This window comes from Rhinatrema bivittatum, chromosome 7, assembly GCF_901001135.1.
Source record: "Rhinatrema bivittatum chromosome 7, aRhiBiv1.1, whole genome shotgun sequence".
Lineage (NCBI taxonomy): Eukaryota > Metazoa > Chordata > Amphibia > Gymnophiona > Rhinatrematidae > Rhinatrema > Rhinatrema bivittatum.
The window spans coordinates 103,102,636-103,124,025 of NC_042621.1; the positions used below are offsets into that span (position 1 = coordinate 103,102,636).

At 43.5% G+C, this 21,390-nt stretch overlaps 1 protein-coding gene across 1 annotated transcript in view; it reads right to left on the reverse strand.

Moving 5' to 3' along the window:
* The window catches only part of CARMIL2 (capping protein regulator and myosin 1 linker 2), a 435,549-nt gene that overhangs the window by 67,433 nt on the left and 346,726 nt on the right, over positions 1 to 21,390 (reverse strand). The window lies entirely within an intron of this gene.

The window sequence follows — 21,390 nt, forward strand, 5'->3', positions numbered from 1 at the left end:
AAAGAAAGAAAAACCTCTTTCTGGGAGGGTCAGGTGATGCCGTGAGCATGGGAAGACACCTTCATGAGAGCTCCGTTTGCCACCCCTAATATTTTTTAAGAATTCAAGTACTCCCTCTCATGAAATGTCTAAAGAAAATGTATTACCAGTTAAGGTCTCGATTGACAAAGATATGATATCAAAGACTCCACAGTCAATGAGTAAACTGAAGAAGGACAAGCTGAGACTGCTGGCGGACAAAATGGTGGATGGCTCAGAAGAGGACGGAAAGGATTCGTTGGAGAGCCCGATAGCTGATCCTACAGTGGCTGTTGTGACAGCTTTGGACAATTGCTTTACTAAAATAGATGATGCCTTGGCTGTGGTTCAAGCCTCTCTCAGTGATGTCGGCAGGCAGGTGTCTGACGCGGAATCTAGAATCTCTGTCTTGGAAGATGACAATAGCGAACTTGTGATGCAATTGCAAAAGGCCAGGCGACTCCTTTCCCAACAAGCTGAAAAACTCGATGACCTCGAGAACCGTTCTCACTGAAACAATCTGAGATTTGCGGGCCTGCTGGAATCGATTCCTAAGTCTGAATTGTCCTCGACTTTATAGGCATGGCTTCCCGAGGCGGTTGAGTCCAGTCTCTGCAGGCGAAGTTGGTGATAGAACGAGCTCGCCGCATCAGCTCTAAACTACAGCAACAGAGCCGGCCTCAAGTGGAAATTGCTTCCTTTTGGAACTTTGCTCATAAGTTTCAAATCTTTCAAGCATTCTGCAGGAAGAAAGAAGTCACCTACAACAATGGTAAAATTTTATTGTTTCAAGATTATTCTGCGGAGGTGGTTAATAAGTGGAAGGAAGCGGGGTAAACCATTTTCACGGGCTATCATAGCTCGCTGGTTTAAGGAAGTGGTCACGGGAGCCTATGTGGCAGCAGGAAAGCCGTTACCTTCTCAGGTTAAAGCTCATTCCACTAGGGCTCATGAGCGGAAGCTAGACTACTGTCTCCCGTCGATATCTGCCAAGCGGCGATGTGGTCCTCCTTGCACACCTTCTCCAGGTTCTATTGCCTGAATGAACAGGCCCGAGAGGATTCAGCCTTTGCAAGGGTGGTGTTAACTGGACTGCAGACAGCCTCCTGCCCCGACTGGGAGTAGCTTTTGTACATCCCATTGGTCCTGAGTCCATCTGGCTACAAGCTAGGAAATGGAGAAATTACTTACCTGATAATTTTGTTTTCCTTAGTGTAAACAGATGGACTCAGCATCCTGCCCATGGCTGCCCAAGATTGGTTCCAAGGATTTGCCCATGGAGTGGATATCGATTCCAAGGGATTACAGGTAACCCGTTATCCAGTCCCTAAATCAGGGCATCTATATTCTTACTGGGGTTCAGTGTTTATGATTGGTTGAGTACAGTTACGGTTATCCGTTTTTAATCATTTTTTAATCATATTTTAAATCAAGTTTTTTCAATAGTATGTTCACAAGGCTTTTGAAGAGAATACTGAAGGGCTGAGGTCACTGCAGGGGTGTATCTAGGGTGACGTCAGCTTTGAAATCTGATTCCCTCTCCATCTGCTGGGGAGCATAACCCATTGGTCCTGAGTCCATTTGTCTACACTAGGAAAACAAAATTATCAGGTAAGTAATTTCTCCATTACTCCGTTATAGGAGGGTTTCTGGACTAGTGTAGCAGAAATAAAGAAAAGAAAATTATCAGGTAAATGTAATGCTTTCTTCTTTGTCTTTCTGCTATACCAGTCCACAATGCTTGGGAAGTACCAAAATCCAACTACACTGGGTGGGATGTTAATTCTGTTTTCAAGACGCTTGCTCCATACACAGCATCTGCTTTAGCAAAAACATCCAATCTATAATGTTTTGACAACCTATGTAAGGAGGACCAAGTAGCTGCTTTACATATGTCTGCAGGACTTACAGCACTTAGTTCTGCCCACGATGAAGAATGTGCTTGTATTATTTCTGGAACCTGTTTTCCTTTTAACATGTATGCTGAAGGAATAGACGCAGCCCTCTTGCTGTTGTTGCTATGGAAGCTGCTTCCTCTTTGTTTTGTCTCCCAAACAACATAAATAACCTATCTGACTTTGAAAATGAATCTGTAACTTCTAAGTATTTAATTAAAACGCATTTTACATCCCGAAATTTTTAAGATTTTTCCTTCCCTTGACATTCCTCTCTTGAGTAAGCTAGCAAGATAATGGACTGGTTTAAATGAAAAGATAAAATTACTTTTGGTAAAAATTAAGGTACAGGGACTATAGTTAGAGTCATTGTTGAATTGTAAAAATGGATCTCTACAAGATTAAGCCTGAATTTTAGAAACTTGTCTTGCCGAAGTGATGGAAACTAAGAATACAGTGTGACATCTTTGCAGAGGCTTTTTCTAAAGATTCAAATGAAGATGTTATTAAAGCTTTAAGAACCAAATTTAGATTCCATTGTGATATAATTGGTTTGAAAGAGGACATATTTCTTTACTCCTTTTAAAAATCACACTATATCAGGATGAGATGCCACTGATAGTCCTGTTCCTCTTCCTCAGGCTATGGCTACAACTTGGACTTTCAAAGAGTTATGCTAGTCTTTTGTCTAATTACTTTTACATGAAGGCTAATATATTTGAAATCTGTGTTTTCCATGGTGAGATGGTTTAATCTTTACAAAAGACTTCAAAACAATGTCAAACACGTATATATGTTATGGCAAGTCTAAAAAAATCATGAGTGGATCAGAATGAGTAAAATCAATTATTCACTATTTCAAAAAAATGCAAAAATTAGGGGGCACCCCATGAAATTGGTAAGTAGCACCTTCAAAACAAAATGGAGACAATTATTTTTCACTCATCGCACAATTAAGCTCTGAAATTCATTCCCAGAGGATGTGGTTAAGAAAGTTAACATAGCGAGTTTAAAAAAGGCTTGGAGAAGTTTCTGGAGAAGTCAATAAACTATTAAACAAGAAGACTTAAGAAATAGCCACTATCATCAATGTGCAATAGCAGCATGGGATCTATTTACTGTATGGGATATTGCCAGGTACTTGTGACCTGGATTGGCCACTGTTGGAAACAGGATATTGAGCTTGATGGACCCTTGGTCTGACCAAGTATGGGAAATTCTTATGTTCTTAAATTTATTAGCAATATAGAAATCACCATGGGTAAATAACTTTTCTTTACTAATTTTGACTGGGTCTTTGAATAATATTGGGCCTTGACATAGTAGTAGCCTGGGACTCCTGTCAACTGTAGAGGATAATTTGTGTTTAGCCTCATCAAATCTGCATACCAGAGTTTCTTGGCCAATCTGGTGCCATAAGAACCACTTGTGCTTTCTCATTCTCTATCTTTCAGAGTATGCAGCCTATCAGGGGCCATGGAGGGAAGATGTATGTCAATTCTATCTATGTACTAATGCATTGATGCCTTCAGTGCTGGGTTCTTTGCACCTGCTGTAAAAAAAAGCTAAACTTTGGTATTCTAAGGCAGTGGTTCTCAACCTTTTTTTGGCCGGGACACACCTGACAGATGATTTTCACATGCATGACTCACTGAACATGTGACCGTCACGGGGCTAAATATAAACATGCACTCTGCATCCACAGGAATCCCCTCAACCCCCAGCAATGAGTACAGAGCATATCTAGGGCATTACCCTGTACAGCTCACCGTACAGAAAAGATATTCTGGATCTGATGACATCTCAGTAAAGCAAAACAAACTCCCTTTACTACCAGGCACAACAGCCTTCCTTATGAAAAGATAGTAATTTACCACTAATGCATACAACAAATAAGATTGATACAAATGCCTACCTGCTAGTTAAATACCTCACCTTTGTCACACACCCAGAACTGCCTTCACCAAGTACAGAAAAACCACAAATTATAAATATGGAGACAGAAACTGGAATGGAAAACCAAAAAAGCCACTCTGCAGTGCAAACCTGGAAAAATGGAAAGAGAAATATAGCACCTAACAGTCCCAGGATCTGCAATAATGCACACAAACTAACCCGCACAAAGTTACACCTGTATTATGGAACACACTCAAACAGCAATAAACCTATTTATGAAAAGTTAACACCACAAATATTAAAGCATGCCATAAACACTAATACACCTCCTATTAGGAAACAGAATAAGCGAAGCTGCTATAGAGTCCCACTCAGAAATAATTGTAAAGCTATACTAATAAATGTTACAAAGCAGCTGCTGAACAGAATAACATCCAACAATTTAAAACTCATAAAAATTATTAAACATGTCCAAATATCAATAAAATATTTAAAAACAGCAGACATCACATACTATCCAATAATTAAAATGGCAGTCAATCAAGAAAAATAAATTTAAAAAGCCACCTTTACTTACCCTCTCCAGCAACTCTCCTATCCTTTCCCTTCCAGGCTAATATCACTCACCAGAAGCAGCAAGGGCTGCTGAAGCTCTGTCCTCAACCAGTCACTCTTACACACACACACACATCCCCAACTAGACCCCACGACCAATCTCGGTCTCTCTCACACACACATCAGTCATCTTCCTGACCAGTCTCTCTCTCACACACACACACACACTAATCATCTTCCTGACCAGTCTCTCTCTCTCTCTCTCTCTCTCTCACACACACACACACACACACACACTAATCATCTTCCTGACCAGTCTCTCTCTCACACACACATGCTTTCACACCCATTCACACCTATGCACCCAAGCTCTCACCCAGATACCCATTCACACCCAAGCTCTCACCCAGGCACCCATTCACACACACGCTCTCACCCAGGCACCCATTCACCTCCCCACACCCAAGCTCTCACCCAGGCACCCATTCACACCCACACACACAAGCTCTCACCCACACACCCATTCACCTCCCCACACACAAGCTCTCACCCAGGCACCCATTCACACCCACACCCACAAGCTCTCACCCAGGCACCCATTCACACCCACACACACAAGCTCTCACCATGGCACCCTCACTGCCAAACCTCTTCTTCCTTCACTGCAGGGATGGGTTCCAGTTCTGTCACGACTTTTCTCCAGTGGGCCTTCTTTTTCGCTGCCAAGGGGATGGGCTCCCATGGCGGCCTTACTTGGTTGGGGTCAGGTTTCCTCTTCACCGCCACAGGGATGAGCTCCCGTGGTGGCCTTGCTGCTTCGTCGGGGTTTAACACTGCCTTTCCTCCCACCCCACCCCCGGGCTATGCAATGCCCCTTTCTTCCTGCCTCACCAGCCAATCAGAGGCTTCCTCCCTTCTTCCTACTTCCACTGCCAGGTAGAAGGGAGGAGGCGTCCGATTGGCCTGCGCGGGGGCAGGAAGAATGAAGGAGGCTTCCCATTGGCCCGTGGGGGCTGTAAAAAGGGAGAAGGGAAGCACAACCGGGGTAGTGGGACACCGGGAGCCGCGACACACCTGCCGGTGCTTGGCAACACACTGGTGTACACACCGGTTGAGAATCACTATTCTAAAGTATTTCCATTAAATCTATTTGAGGGGTTCTCCATCTCTGTTCTATTCTCTGAAAGGCTTTGGTGCTCAAGTCCCACTCCCCTGGATTTAAGAGAGCTCTACTTAAAAAGCACTTTCACGTTCTCTTTCCCTGCAATGTGTAATGCTGAGAGTTGTAACAGACTCTCCTCTGCCCACTGAAAGAGAAGGTTGGTTTCCTGTGAAATCCTTTGTAGAGGAGTTCCTCCTTGTTTGTTATAATATGCTACTGCCGTTGCATTGTTGCAAAAAATTCTGGTCACTTTAACCTCTTAATTTTTATGTTAAGACTTATGACAGGGAGAGGAGGGGGGCTGCTTGCAATCATAGATCCCTGCTTGCAGATTTGTTATCAGTAAGGAGAAGATGAATGCTCTGCCACAGAAAAAACATCTTAACTGACTTGTTATTTACATTAAGATAAAAAGCATTATATTTCTGTCCCTGGTTGTAATTAATGGGGAGAGGTTGCAGGAATGATGCATAAACAATACAAAAGTCTCTCCTTAAGAGAATAAATGAAAACTATTTTGCTTCTAGCTGAAACAGTTATTTGTTTAAAAGGACATAGAGTGTTTCAGAGCTGGGGGTGCAGACTGTGGTATTGTGTGTCACAGAGTACCGGCAGTGGAGGGTGTTTGTCTCACTGTTACTGAGACGAAACCAGATTTTGAATATTCTTTTCTACATGGTGAGTAATAAGTGAAAGCTCCTAATTCTACTCTGCTGTGTTGTCATTAACCAAACATGGCATCTCCCCCCTTTTTGCGTCATTTCCGGTGATGTCATCTAGGATGGCAGCCTCCTTTTAGCCATGATGTCATCCAAGATGGCTGCTCCAGGGGCAAAAAAGGGGCATGCCTTGGGCAGAGCCAGGTCAAATTCAACAAAGGGGCGGGGATACGGTGGGAAAATGGGTGGGGCTTAACCCTGAAGTGAACACTGATTGGCTTGGAGGCAGGGTCACACCCACACCCACAAGCTCTCACCCAGGGGCTCGCTTAGACCGGAAGTGAACGCTGATTAGCAGAGGGGTTGGAAAAGGTTTGGTGATTAAACCGGCAGTGGGCGTGGCTACTTGTCAAAAAGTTTTGACATTTACTAGGCCCTGTAACTACTGCTGTGGTCTCCAATATGATAGAACACATCATATGCACTCTCATATGCATTCTTGCCCTGGGCACTAAATCTATGGTTGTCGCCATCATCCCTTTGGGGCATCTAACAGAAACTTCTTCACTTGGTCAATAATCTTTTCTATCCTTTTATCGGACAGATAAACTCTTCCTTCCATAGTGTTCAAATGCACTCCTATAAATTCTATTGACTATGATGGCTGTAGATTTGTTTTTGCATAATTTATTATCCATCCTATTCTCTCTAATATCTCCAACCCTCTGGTAGTCACTTTGATTCCATCTTGGAGAGATTTTGCTTTGATTAATCGTCTAAATAGGGATGAACCATAATTCCTTCCTTTCTTAAAAAGGCTGCTACTACCACCATTACTTTGTTAAATGTTCTCAGAGCAATTTCTAATCCGAAAGGGAATGCTCTGAATTAGCAGTGCTTCCCAATTATGCAGAAGTGAAGAAATCTCTGATGATTTTTTCTTATTGGGATATGGAAATATTCTTCCTTGAGATCTAATGAATTTAAAAACTCCTCTCTCCATATTGATAACATAACTGATCAAAGTGTTTCCGTTTGAAAATGTGATACGTGAAGGCTCCTGTTCTCACCTTTTAGATCTAGTATTGGGCAGCATATTCCATGTTTCTTTGGAAAGACAAAGTAAATTTAGTTGCAATCATGCCTTTCTTCTTGAGATGGCACTGGACATATGGCACGCAGCTGAAGCAATTTGGCCAGCATCATTTGCACTGCTTCTTTCTTTAACCAAGTCAAACAAGGTATAAGAACATAAAATTTGCCATATTGGGTCAGATCAAAGATATATCAAGTCCTGTTTCCAACAGTGGCCAATCTAGTTCACAAGTACCTGGCAGGATCCCAAGGGGTAAACAGATTCCAAGCTGCTTATCCCAAGAATAAACAGTGGATTGCTGCAACTCCACCTTAATAATGGTTTATGGATTTTTCCTCCAAGAAGTTTTCCAAAACCTTTTTGAATGCAGCTACACTTACAGCTTTCACCACATCCTCTGGCAACAAATTCCAGAGCTTAATGTGTTGAGTAAAAAAATATTTTTGCTACCAAGTAACTTCATTGTATCCCCTAGTCTTTCCACTCCTTTCTTCATAGGGGAATTGTTCTATCCCTTTTATCATTTTGGTCATCCTTCTCTGTACCTTTTTTAATTCTGCTATATCTTTTTTGAGATGTGATGACCAGAACTCCACACAATACTCAAGATGAAGTCGCAACATGGAGCAATACAGAGCCATTATGATAATCTTTATTTTATTTTTCCATTCCTTTTCTAATAATCCCCAGCATTCTATTTGCTTTCTTGGCTACTGCTGCTGCACACTGAGCAGAAGATTTCAACGTATTTTCAATGATGACACCTATATCCTTTTCCTGAGTGGTCTCTCCTAATGTGGAACCTTATATTGTGTAGCCATAATTTGGGTTACTCTTCCCTAAGTTGCATCACTTTTCACTTGTCCACATTAAATTTCATTTGTCATTTGCATGCCCAGTCTCCCAGTTTTGCAATGTCCTCTTGCAATTTTTCACAATCATCTTGCTATTTAACAGCTTTGAATAATTTTGTGTCATTGGCAAATTTGATCACTTCACTTGTTTCCATTTCCAGATCATTTATAAATATATTAAAAAGCAGTGGTCCCAGAACAGATCCCTGCAGTATTCCACTATTCACTTTTTTTCTATTGGTAACACTATGAATATCTGGTTTACTGTCCTTGCCAGTAATAACCACTATTCTGGGTAACATCCATTCCCACTGGTTTGTTATATGGATCCACTCTTTGAAATAATTCTGTAAACATCCCTCTACTGGCTGAATCAGCATTGCTGATTGTTAAGTGAGGCTTTTGGCTTTGTTGCATCTGGTCTTGTCTTTTTGACACCCTGAACAGACTGTATTCTGCTCCTTTCTCTGAGTGATTGTGAAACAAATTGTCTCCCATGATGGTATTTTCTATAATCTCAGTAATGGTTTCAAGCTCTACAAGACATAAAAGTTACTTTGCTTCTATTCTCTGGTAAATGCTGTGTCTAGATTCTCCTAAGCTCTTTACAAATTTGTCCAAATCCTCAGCAAAGAGTATCTGACCTTAAAGAGTAACTTATAGAGGCAAACCTATGACTATGAATCTGCAGAAGAATGTCTAAGCCATAGATGGCATCTGATACCTACTGTTAAAGACCTTGAGAAAATCCTTATGAGATCGTATAATCCATCTGCTGGATAAGCTTCTGGAAGTTGTTGAATCCAGTATAAGCGTGCTTTAGATACATAGCTCAAACAAATTGCTCCCTGAACAGCTGAACTATTTCAGGAAAAGGCATGCTTCATTAAGAGGTCTATCTTTTTGTCCTGTGGGTCTTTTAAGGACCCCACACCTTCTACAGGAATGGTGGTGTTGCGTCGTGTTGCGTCCGGTCGCAGCCATCTGCGACCGTTCTGCCTTACCTCTTTTTCTCCTCTTTCTCTCTCCTTGGGCACGATGGCTGCCTCCGGTGCCGAGTGCCGAGGGTCTCGGCGTTTCCAAACTAGCATGGGCATATCCCAGTCCGCCAGGCTCACTCCTGTGGCCTTCTAGGGCGCGAGCGCGCACATCTCCTACGCTCAAATACACGTCATGATGGGAACCTCGGGGGCGGCCGGAGGTACCCATCATGGTCCTTTCACTGACTTGAGTCAGTGAAAGGACCAATCAGCTGCCAGAGATGCTAAGGTCTTCTCTGGCAGTGGTTCCCAGATGAGGGGGTGGGGGGTGGATTTGGAGGGCTATGGATTTCAAATGGCCAATTGAATTTTTTTTAGGAGGGGATGGACCTAGATCAGATCCAGACCTGCTGGTCTGACTTCATTTAAGAGGTAAGTGGGAAGGAGGAAGGACAGAACCACAGAGGCAGACTCGGACTCAGACTAACTGGCCAGCCCGGCCATGCTTCAGGGAGTGATTTGGCATGCTGGGGAGGGAGGACTTGCCGGGCTGGACCGCAGGAAGTTTAATGCCTGCCTCTGGTCAGGTATTACATTTCCTGGGGAAAAAGGAGACACGCTAGGCAGCCTTCCCTCTAGTGTGCCTCCTTGCATTTCAGGGTAATAGATAATAAGGCTACTACACTACAATTTGTAGACGCACTATGCTTGCCACAGGTGTTTTAGCTGGGTTAATTTTGGCGCTAAAGCCATTATTACTTAGCCAGGCAAGGTAAGTGCTGAAAAACCTAAGCTAAAACAAAAGTAAAAACTTGTGGCAGGCTCAGCATGGGTAATTACATCAGCCCAGTGGCACATTCTGAGCTCCTTTACCAGTACAGGAACAGACAATTAGCTCTGTGGGTGGGTCCCCTGAGAGCAGGAATAAGGGCACAGGCCCAGGGGTGAACCCACAGGCCCTACGTCTCCAGGAGAAGGCAGCTACTGACACATCTCTGTCCTGAAGGTAAATTCTGAATGAGAATGTTACTAAAAGTAAGTTGTATATGTTGAACCATGGATTTGTGAAGAATAAAGTTTTATGTGAGAAGACCAGAGTCCAGAGTGTCTCTGTCCTTTGTGAAGTTACAGACCACTTATGCTATTCTACATATGGTGTCAGTCGGGGATTTCTGCACTACGTGGCTGCACAAGCAGACACCCAAGCCTCTAAAAGAGGAAAAGAAATTAGAGAAGAGAATAAAAGTTTACTGTGAGATTCCTGCCCAAAGAAGCATTGCTGCTAAGTGTGTGTGCAGAGCACTGAGAAGTGTAAAAGGGTATGGCCCAGGTAGATCACAGAAGCAAAGCAGCTGGAAAAGATTTTTGAATACAGAGAAGTGTGCCTGGGACCTGCCTGCAAGCTGCAGTTTTAAAAATAATATTGTAGGTAATATTGCTAGAAAGGGTGTGTACAGTGAGTTTGCGCTGAACAAGCAGGGTTTTTTTTTTTCTCTTTCTTTCCTTTTCTCCTGCTCACAAAAGAAAGGAATAGTTGAACAGGGTTTGGCCCTTTAGAAGCAAGCCAGACTACTTTGCACTAGTGCACAAGTTAGCCAAAATGCAAGCTCTAAACCCTCCTGGAAGGGCAAAGGCAACTGCAAGAGAGTGCCATAAAGAGCCAGATGAAACAGTGAAACCACTGCTGGAACAGATGATGGAAGTTAAACCAGAGCTACAATAACAGGTATACTTTACTATAAGAAAATCTGTAGGAGAATGAACCTGCACAGAATATGACTCTGGTTCAAGGATACCTACGATGGGACCTTGCAGTAAGGGCCTCATTGGAAATGGGAAAGGGGCAAACCACCTTAATGAAGCACAACCCTAAAAAGAAGAGGCAGAAATGATCGCTGCAGGGAGACCTGAGGAGGGCACTGCAGGGAGGACTGATGAAGGTGCTACAGAGCCCTAAAAGAGGTAGCACAAATAGGCCTGAAGAAACCATGATAAAGACTGGAACAGAAGTAGAACCTGTAACAGTACAAAATGACGAAATACAAGTCATGAAGCAAGAGAATGGGAAAATAGAACCTAGAAGACCTGAGGAAGGAGTGAGATTTTCCATGGGCCTAAGTATAGAAACATGACGACAGAAAAAGACCATGTGGCCCATTCAATCTTCCCATCCATCCAATTATTTTAGCATTATTATTCTCATCACTTCCTTAGAGATCCCCTGTATTTATCCCATGCTTTCTTGAATTCAGATACTGTTTTTGTCACTACCACTTCCACTGGGAGGCTGTTCCACACATCCATCACACTCTCTGTAAAGAAATATTTCCTAAGATTACTCCCGAGTCTAACCCCTTTCAACCTCATTTCATGACCCCTCATTCTAAAGCCTCCGTTCCATTGAAAAAGGCACATTTCCTGTTCATGGAAGCCTTTGAGATATTTGAATGTCTCTATTATATCTCCCCTATCTCGCCTTTCCTCTAGGGTGTACATGTTAATTCTATCCCCATATACTTTAGCATGAAGGCACCCTCTGGACCCACTCCATCCTTTTGAAGGTGCCATCTCCAGAATTGTACACAGTATGCCAAGTGAGGTCTTCACCAGGGACCTATACAGGGATATCATCACCTCCCTTTTTGTGCTGACCATTCCTTTCCCTATGCAGCCAAGCATCTTTCAGCTTTTACCGTTGCTTTATTCACCTGTTTGGCCACTTTAAGATCATCAGATACAATTACCCTCAGATCCCGCTCTTCCTTTGGTGCTCAGAATAAATTGACCTCCAATAATTGACCTCCAATACTGTACCTTTCTCTTGGGTTTTTGCATCCAAAATGCATTACTATATATTTTTTAGCATTAATTATTAGCTGCCAGACCTTAGACCATTCCTCGAGCTTTGCTAGATCCCTCCTCATGTTTTCCACTCCTTACTGGCTGTCCACCTTATTAGAGATTTTGGTATCATCGGCAAAAAGACAAACCTTTCTTGACAACCCTTCTGTTATGTCGCTCACAAAAATTTGAAAAGAACTGGTGCAAGGACCAATTCATGAGACACACTGCTAGTAACAACCCCCTCCTCAGAGAAAACTCCATTTACCACTACCCTTTCTTGCCTCTCACTCAGCCAGTTTCTAACCCAGTCAGGCACACTAGGATCCATACCAAGGGCACACAATTCATTTATAAGTCTTCGGTGCAGAACTGTGCCAAAGGCCTTGCTGAAATCCAAGTACACTACGTCTAGCGCTCTCGCTTGATCCAACTCTCTGGTCACCTAATCAATGAAATTGATCAGATATGTCTGACAAGATTTACCTCTGGTAAAACCATGCTCCCTTGGATCTTGCAACCTATTGGATTCCAAAAATTGCACTATCCTCTATTTTAGCAGCGATTACATTAGTTTGCTCACCACAGAGATCAGGCTAACTGGCCTGTAGTTCCCAGCCTCCTCCATATTTCCACTTTTATGAATAGAAACCTATTCCCCAAGGGGTATAAGCGAGTCGTCTTGGAAGAAATCCCAAAAATAATCTGCCTTGAGAAGGAGAACTGGAACTTGGAGCATCTGTTGGACTCATGTAAAATAAAGAGTGGGGACACTGGACAAAGCGCACAGCAGATAGTGGTGAAAGTTGGAGAACTTTTAAGGGTATCCTTAGCGGTAAGGAAAACAGAGATCCTGTAGCCCTAACCCCAGGTTTACTAGGTGAGCGATCCGGAGAATTCCACTGAAAACATATAAAGCTGAAGGTAATATCACATGCCAAAGGCTTGCTTGGTTTTGGCCTCATAATGAGAGAGATAAGTCACTTCCCTGGAAGCTATCCGGATTGGGTAAAAACATTCCACCAAACAGGTCTGAGCTGAGGGGGAGGATATGTGAAGGAGTGTCCCTAAAACCCTCCTTAACCAGTGTGGGACCAGACATCTAGCCTGGTCCACCTTAAAAGCCAAAGAGACAAGTAGGTGGGCAGCTCCCCTGAGAGCAGGAATAAGGGCGCAGGCCCAGAGGGGAACAGACAGGCCCTGCATCTCCAGGAGAAGGCAACTCCTGACACATCTCTGTCCTGAAGGTTAATGCTGAATGAAAATATTGCTGAAAGTAAGCTGTGTATGTTGAACCATTTACTCGTGAAGAGTCACTTGACCCCTTTTCTCCTCGGAGGCAGGCAAAGCAGATGGAGCCATTATCAGCAGAGAGCGCTTGCTGCAGACCCTGCACTGATCAGACTTATCTAACATTGCGGCTGTGATTGAAGCTACCAGCCTCAAACATTTAACTCTTTTTTTTTTTTTTTTTTAAAGAAGGTAAGGTGTAAAGAGAAGTTTTCAGGAAAAAATATGCCTTTCTACCTTTCTGGAAGTTTGGCTTAGGCTTGGTTTCTTTATTTTTTTTTTTGTTTTGTTTTAAGTAAGCTTTCTTGTAAATGAAACTAACAAATGCTCAATCTGTTAGTAAGGAAAGCTCAAAAATTCTTTTTTCTTGCTCAGTACAGGCAAATAGTATTAGAAGGCTTAACCGAAACCTCTTCTGTGGGGAAGGGATCATATATGAAGATGGACTCACTTCACTAACCCACGGGCAGGAACATGGCCCCAAGCACTAGCCAATGTATCTTCATATAGGTGCCACAGAAGGTAAAACCTTGCTACTGGGAAAAGAAATTCTGCTACACCATCAGAAGTTCTTCCAACGGCTGAAGGCAGAGAATACTGGTGTAATCGGTTCCACACACTGTATAAGTAATAGAAGTGATATAAAAAAGAAAAAAGCTCTGCCCCCATTGACAAGAAGCATTCTGGACTGGTTATGCAGAAATACAAGGAAACAATTTATCTTATTTTTCTCTTGCAAATATAAAACAAACTGGATTACAAACTACAGTCACCGAATAAGCTTCAGAACAAGTAGGCTTCAGGGCATGGAACTCTGCTTGTGCACAGACCGGCCACTGCAATATCATGCGCTGAGCCTAGCGCTCAGGTTAACGAGCGCTTGGACACGCGGTTTGGCCATGCGTCCATAATCCCTTACAAATAAGGGGATTACCGTATCCAAACCAGCTCATAGCTAATAGCGCTTATCACATGTAAATTCATGTTGATGAGGCTATTAGCTATTGCCCACTTATGTAAAAAATAAATGTATGTCCAACGCGCATATTTTTACTCTCAAAAATGAACGCCTACTCCGAAGCAGGCGTAAAGTCTTGAGGAGCTCCTAAAGTTAACAGCAAAGCAGAAAATACTGTTGTAGTTCCTCCAACTTAATATCGTGGCAATATTAATTCAGCAGAACCGAAAAAAAGGAGTAAAGTTAAAAAAAAAAAGTCTTGCCAGCAGTCAGGTTAGGAAACCGTAAGCTCAATTAACGCGCGTCCGTTTTCCTAACCCACACTCAGCCATTTCTCATGGGCGCCTGATGCTGGGGAGGTGCTAGGAATGCACAATTTCACAAAGCGCCTCCTTTTTAACACAGCGGCTCGTTTGCCTACTGCATCGCATGCCCGGAAGAGATGGACGGGCACGTGTTAGGAAAGCGAGCGCCCAGTTTGGACGCATAACTTTAGCGTGACCGTTTTGCATCGGCCTGAATGACTGTAGCTAAGGCTATTAATTGCTCTCAGGACTTGGGTGAATTCCATGGCACATTTCTTAAAATAAAACACGCATGAAGAAAATTCTAGCTTGAGTCTGAGCAACAACTAATTTGATTTTCCCCTTATTTAATACCTTTTTTTTCTTCGGTTGCTCTAAGCAGTATGCCTCAGACAGGTTACTTTGGTGAGAGATAAATTCTGGAGGGTGGTGTATATGTTCCCAGCATACTGTCAGGTTAGAAGCTCCTGTAGTACAAATCAGGCTGCAGATGGTGTCTCAGAAAGAAAATAGATGATGCGTGTCTGAGGGACAAAAAAGAGCTGAAGGGGGTCCACGCATAGGCTACTCCCCATAAAGTCCTGAACAGATCAAGTATGGCCTTCTAGGCTTTTCTACGGCTTACTTATGAAAATACTCTGTGTCGGTGTTGTTGGATGATGCCACCTACTTGTGTGGTTGGTTCATGCTTCTTGTCTATGAACCAACACAAGCCTGTCCCTTTGCAAGTCTCTGGCTCCCCAGATTGCTTATATAAGCAAAGAAACCTATCATAGGCCTGATTCTCTTCACAGTGGAGCTTTTAATCTTAGGGTTATTCAGAAAAAGGCAATTCTGGCAACACTCATGTTCCAGGGGTAATGTTTAAGGATCCTGCCCCTCAGTAGAGTATGTCCCACAAGGTGAAATTTACTGGATTGCAACACATGACCTAATTAGAGGGCTTTGAAAGACTGAAGTATAAATAACTCAGGTCCTGATCATACCACACTATGTCATTTTATATCCAGTGTTCTGGATCACTAAAATGGGATCCAGGTTTGGGATCCACTAAACATTGCCCCACATAAAATACTAGGGGTGATGATATGAAACTCCCACGGGCTAGACTCAGGAAATATTTATTCTCCAAAAGGGTGGTGAATGCATGGAATGCCCTCCTGGAAGAGGTAGTGAAGACAAGAATGGTAAAGAAATTCAAAAGAGCGTGGGATAAACACAGAGAATCCCTAGCAGCTGGAGGAGGGGAATGCAGGTTATCTGTGTTAACTTTAGGGATAACATTTCTGCAGGGGGTAACCTGCACAGAGCGGCAGTTACTGCCCTAAAAAAAACTTGCTGGGCAGACTGGATGGACCACATGGGTCATTTTCTGCCATCATTTTCTATGCCACTCAGATGATGGGTGGGGTTTTTGATATTCATCCGGGAGTGTAGTTTTTCTTCTGAGATGGCCCATAGCAGTAATGAATTTGCTATCATTAGTACAGCCTTTTCGGACGATGCCCGACCATCTGATTTAAGATCAGATTAGCATTACTATAGTAACCGTTGTGCATTGATTTAGAACTTGCATCAAATCTCCAAAGTGGCTGCATATGAAAGCATACTCGTGTGACTCCTGCTGGGCAGAGATGTCGGGTGAGGGAGGGGGGAGGGGGGGTGTTCTAGTTACAGGAGGAGAACAGCAAATGGTGATTAGTAGAAAAATCACACATCCTCATGTGACTGAAGGAGAAAAAAAAAAAGAAAAAAAGCTATTGCAGAAAGCCCTTTCCCACTGGGGTATGAAATATTAATGCAGGAGGTGAGAAGAAATGCATTCTGTCTCTGGTGCATCTGAGAGATCTCAACATAAGGAGCCCAGCCCCACGCTTCCCTTCCCTGCAGGGGATATCTGCTGTCACACCAGGCCCCTTCGCTCCATGGAGACCACAGTCACAGGATAAACCCATTCCTCACAAAGCGCTGGGGGCCCAGGTTTTCGGATCCTGCCTAGCGCCGTACCGCAGCCTGGGGAAATAAACACCTCAGCAGAGCTGCAATCCACAGCTCCAGATCTCCTCAGCTTCAGGGACTGAGCAGGGTCACTCTGGGCCGACCTGTGCGAGATTAGCATTTATATCCTGGTACCTCATTCTCAGAGCTGTGACGGGCATGCTTCACCACAAACAGAGGGGCCAAGGCAATAAACTGCGCTCAGCCTAACGCACAGGTTTACGGGTGTTTCGGACACGCAAGGCTAGCACCCGATGCAATAAGGAGATTAGCGCATCCAAAGCGCGCACCCAAACGGGTAGCCAATAGCGCTCGTCACATGTGAATTCCATGTAGATGAGGCTATTAGCCAAACTCCAGCCCCGGAACTGGCGTTAAGTCATTCCCCGAGTCAAGGGCTCACGGCCACAGCTGCTCTTCTATATCACGCAGCAAAACTTCACCAAGGTTGCTCCTTAAAGAATAATACCAAGTTCACTGCAAAAGCGAAAGGTACCTTTTGATGCCTGATAATGGGTTAGACATTAGGAAACAAGAAAGAGAAGGGCTGATTGTTTTCAGCAAGTGGAAGCAGCACTGCAGCTTAAATAAAACTGGCACTTAAAAGCTGCGTTGCAAGGACTTCCCATGATGTGCTTCTTACTATTTGCATGTTTTGTTATCTTCTTCTCTGGTATGCATGTGTTTTAAACCATCAACTTATTTGTATTGTTTATTTTATCTTAAGAAATCAAATCACATTATTTTACCATTATGTTGTTGGGCTGTCCTGTAGTTCCTGAACATTTCCTCCTGTCGGACATTCATGGGGATGGGGTTTTGTTTTGTTTTTTTCACTAACATTACAGCCATCGCAAGACCATGTCAGAACTTGTTTAGGGAAGGGGCTCTGAAAGGTGAGAAAAAATGAAGCCACGCGTCGATTCAAGCCTATGGAGTGCCCGTTGCAATTCTGGGCACTCAGCCATGACTTCCTCAGCGCCCGATGCATTTCAGCGTTAGGGATGCATAACTCTTCCCTAGTGTGTCCTATTCAATGCAGCAGCTCATTAAAATATTGCATCGGGTGCCCAGGAGATGCAGAAGTGCGCACGTTAGGAAGACGGGTGCTCAGTACGATCGCCCGTTTTAATGCAATTGGCCTGAGAATCAGAGAAGAGCAGTAAGTGGGTGAAGAGGCTGACGGTGTCATCAAACATGAACTTGAGGTACCCTGCGGTAGCATCAGAAACCCAAGTAGTCCTGTTCACTTTATGCCATTAGTGATGCATGGAGCCTACCACTTCCAGTGCATTATTAATGGCAGGGTCTCAATATGTGTTTTACTTTCACTCTGAAAACTGGTGCAAAGCCCACAGGTAAAAAGTACCTGCAGGTTCTGTGGCGATGCAGATAGTTTGAAAACTGCCCCCATAAGTTTCGTGTGTGATATGCAAGATCTGCCTTTACCTGCGGATGATGTTGCCCTTTCAGATTTTTCTACTGAACATAAAAGTATTAAAAAATGCAAACCATGTCTTATAGTTGACTTTAAAAGGTCAATTTCCAAAAACCTAGAAAAGCTGGATAACTTATCAGGGATATTCAGCGGGATATCCTTGAAAGAAGTTATCTGGGTAAACCTACCTGGATAATTTTGAAATCCAATCAGCTATGTTTAGGTTTCAAAGTTATCAAGGAACACATTTCTCAGATAACTTTAACTGGCTATATTCAAATAATATCGCTGGTAAAGAAGCAGTTGAATAAAAAAAAACAAAAAAGGTTCCTAAACAGGTCTGAGAGCCTGGTCCCCCAACCCCCTCCCCCCCAATGAAATCAATGCTGGCTTTGCAGCTAATGCCCCCTGACCCCCCCCCCCCCAAATCTGTATCAAGCTTAGGCCCGAAAAGCCTCCCTCCCCTCAAAATGTCAAAATATAATTTAATCAAAGGTCCCCACGCATAAGGCCCCCCTCCCCAATAACCCCACCTTAGCCTTGCTCCCCTCTAACCAGACTCCTAATCCCCTTTACCACAACCGGGGAGCTCAAAACCAGCATCTGACTCCCAGCATGTCCGGTGTTGCTTTGACAATAAAGCTGGTGTCAGCGCTTCAACTCCTCCATGTCTCGGCTTCTCCCTTATCTCATGCCATGCCCGACCTCCAACTCCTCTCCACCAGTAGTGGAGCACCCTATGTAACGCTCACAGGCGAAGTTATGTTTTATTGTAAACCGTGTGATTTGTATTTTATACAGGAATGTCGGTATATAAAAGTTAAAAACAAATAAATAAATAAATAAATAATGCCCTCTATCACTGAGCTCCCCAATGACGCTGACTGAGTGATCCAATTCTTCCCTTCCACTGAAAGAGCATCCCAGCTCCTCCGTGCAGCCACAGCAGGGCCCTCAAGATCTTCTCTCCCCCTCATGGCGCACCCTAGCAGAGCACCTCAACTCTTCCCTGCCACTGGCAGAGCATTCCAGCTCCCACCGTCTATGGTGCAATGCCCCAACTATTCCCTGCTGCACGTCAACTCCTCGGCCGCTTAAAGAGTGCCCCAATTTCTCCCTAGACTCAACAGTACACCCTAATTTCTCTCTCTGCCTCTGCCAGAGCACCCAAACCTGTCTCTTTGATGCTGGCAGAACACCCTAACTGCCAGCGCTTCCCTGCTGCTTGAAGGAAACCTTAATTTCTTGGTGCTCATAGAATATATATATATATATATAGCAACTTTTAAACTTAAAAATAATGTTTTCAGGATTTTTAAAAGTATCCTGGATGGGGAGAAGGGGTGTGGAAAGAGTCATAGCATCCTGTGGAGAGAGGGGGCATTAAGATGAACTGCTGGCTCCGGAAGTGACAGGATGGGGTTACAGAACTCGGTTCACTTGCCCCAGGGAATCCTGAACCTTTTGTGCAAGCTTTCAATAGGCGGACCAAAGGTTTCTCGGTAAGCACCAAATCCCAAGATTAGCGAGTCAATATCATTAAAAAAAAAAAAAAAAAAAAAGTTCTTTATTTCAGCCTAGATGCCTATGGACAGAGATGCTACAAAGCTGCTTTAATATGGAAAAAATGTTCTCCTCTTTCCGTGGGAGCTAAGTGGCAGCGAGGGAGTCGGCTGAGCATCCTATTAGCAGTTAAGAGTGAAATGCCAAATGTTACATGCTCAGTGTTCGGCAAACGCATGTGCCGAGAATGAACAAGTGTTACAGAACTCAGTCACTCCAAGTTTCCAGGAGGTATGTGGGTGTGTACGTGGGAGAAAAACGGAAAACAATGAAGGCTGTGCATGATGATTCCCTGAGAAGAGCTGAAGTGGACAGAGTAAGGAAGGAGTCTGCGTATGATGGTTCCCTGATAAGAGCAAGAAGGGACTGAGTAAAGAGAGAGGCTGTGGATGACGGCTCCTTAATGTGCTGCGGGGAAATTGATCCAGGAAAGGAGCTTCTCCCAGCATCAGAAGGGCTATTATACTACTTTGGTTGATATAACTTACAACCTGCCCCGCCAAGCCAATGGCTGGCAACAGAGACAGCTAATCTGGTGGCTAGCAATGCTGCTCTCACAATATAGCACCATTTATGTCAGAAGTAAAGCTCGTCATCTCTGACACCATGTATTTAATTCCTGGCAGTTTTATAAACACATTGAGATACCTCACAGTTTGTAGTGTGAGCATTTGCTATAATAAATGCACTTTCCAAGGAGAACAGCCCAGGGGCATTAATTAGAGTACACCCACACTATTATGTCTTATTAAAGAGAAGTGCCCAAGGGGGCAGACAGGAATCTGTGGGTCTGATGCTGACTTTGTGTTACATCGGGGTACGTCACTTTGCCGACTTCTTGTATACCTGGGTTAGTGAGTAAATAATAACCCTCTAGCAGCTCCAGCATATGGAAGAATAAAAACCTCAAGCACTGATAAATATGGAGGTCAAACAGAAGATTAATATTTACAACCTCACCCGGTGCCAGTGGAGATATTAGAACTATAATGCAAATAAAATAGTGACGAAATACATAGTCTGTTTTTCAATATTAAGTGCTGTATTAAGTGTGGCGGATTCCTGCTGGGAGCCTGCAGATGCTGAACAGTTTCCCATCTTCTGAGGGGTGGTCAGTCAATAAATTGGAGCCCCTGGCCTAATCAGATGGAAGGGCTGAAGCATGGAAGGCGACATTAATCCCCACACAGGTAGGAAAGTCCAGTACTCAAGAGATGAAAACAGGTCTGTTTTTAGGATATCCATGCTCAATATTCAGCAAACATATCTGCATATGTTTAGTCTAGCAGTCTGATTAATTTGCGTATTCTGGTTATCCTGAAAAGCAGACCTGTTTGCAGGTTTTGATAACTGGTGTTGCCTACCCCCTCAAGCTCCATAATGCCAATGTCCCTTCTGCTATTAGGTTATGTGGAAATAACCACATCTGCCACATGCAGCTTCTGATTGGAAAAGAAGTTTCGCTTGTGCTTACTAGTGCTCACATTAAGGCTGAAATCTAAGTGCAACTGATTATCTTTTATAGTACCATATGTAATAATGGTATTTTACAATTACTACTTTTACACATTGGTGTTTGTTTCAAAGTGGATAGAACAAGGAGACTCCATAGGTGTGTATAGGTGAGCTTTTAATACTGAGCAGAGACTTAGATTGTGGATTACGTCACTGGGTATTTTACTAGGCTCAGAAAGTACCGAATCTCCTTGGCTGGTAGCTGATGCTGTTGCCTTAAAACTGCTAAATGTTACTATTGTGGCTTTGTGGGGGACTACTCCCAGTTTCTGAATACCCAGCAAATATGGGCAGCACAAAATTCCACACACTGGGACAACAGAGGGAAGCTGGTGGCAGCCGTGGGGAGAATAGAAAGCTCCTTCTT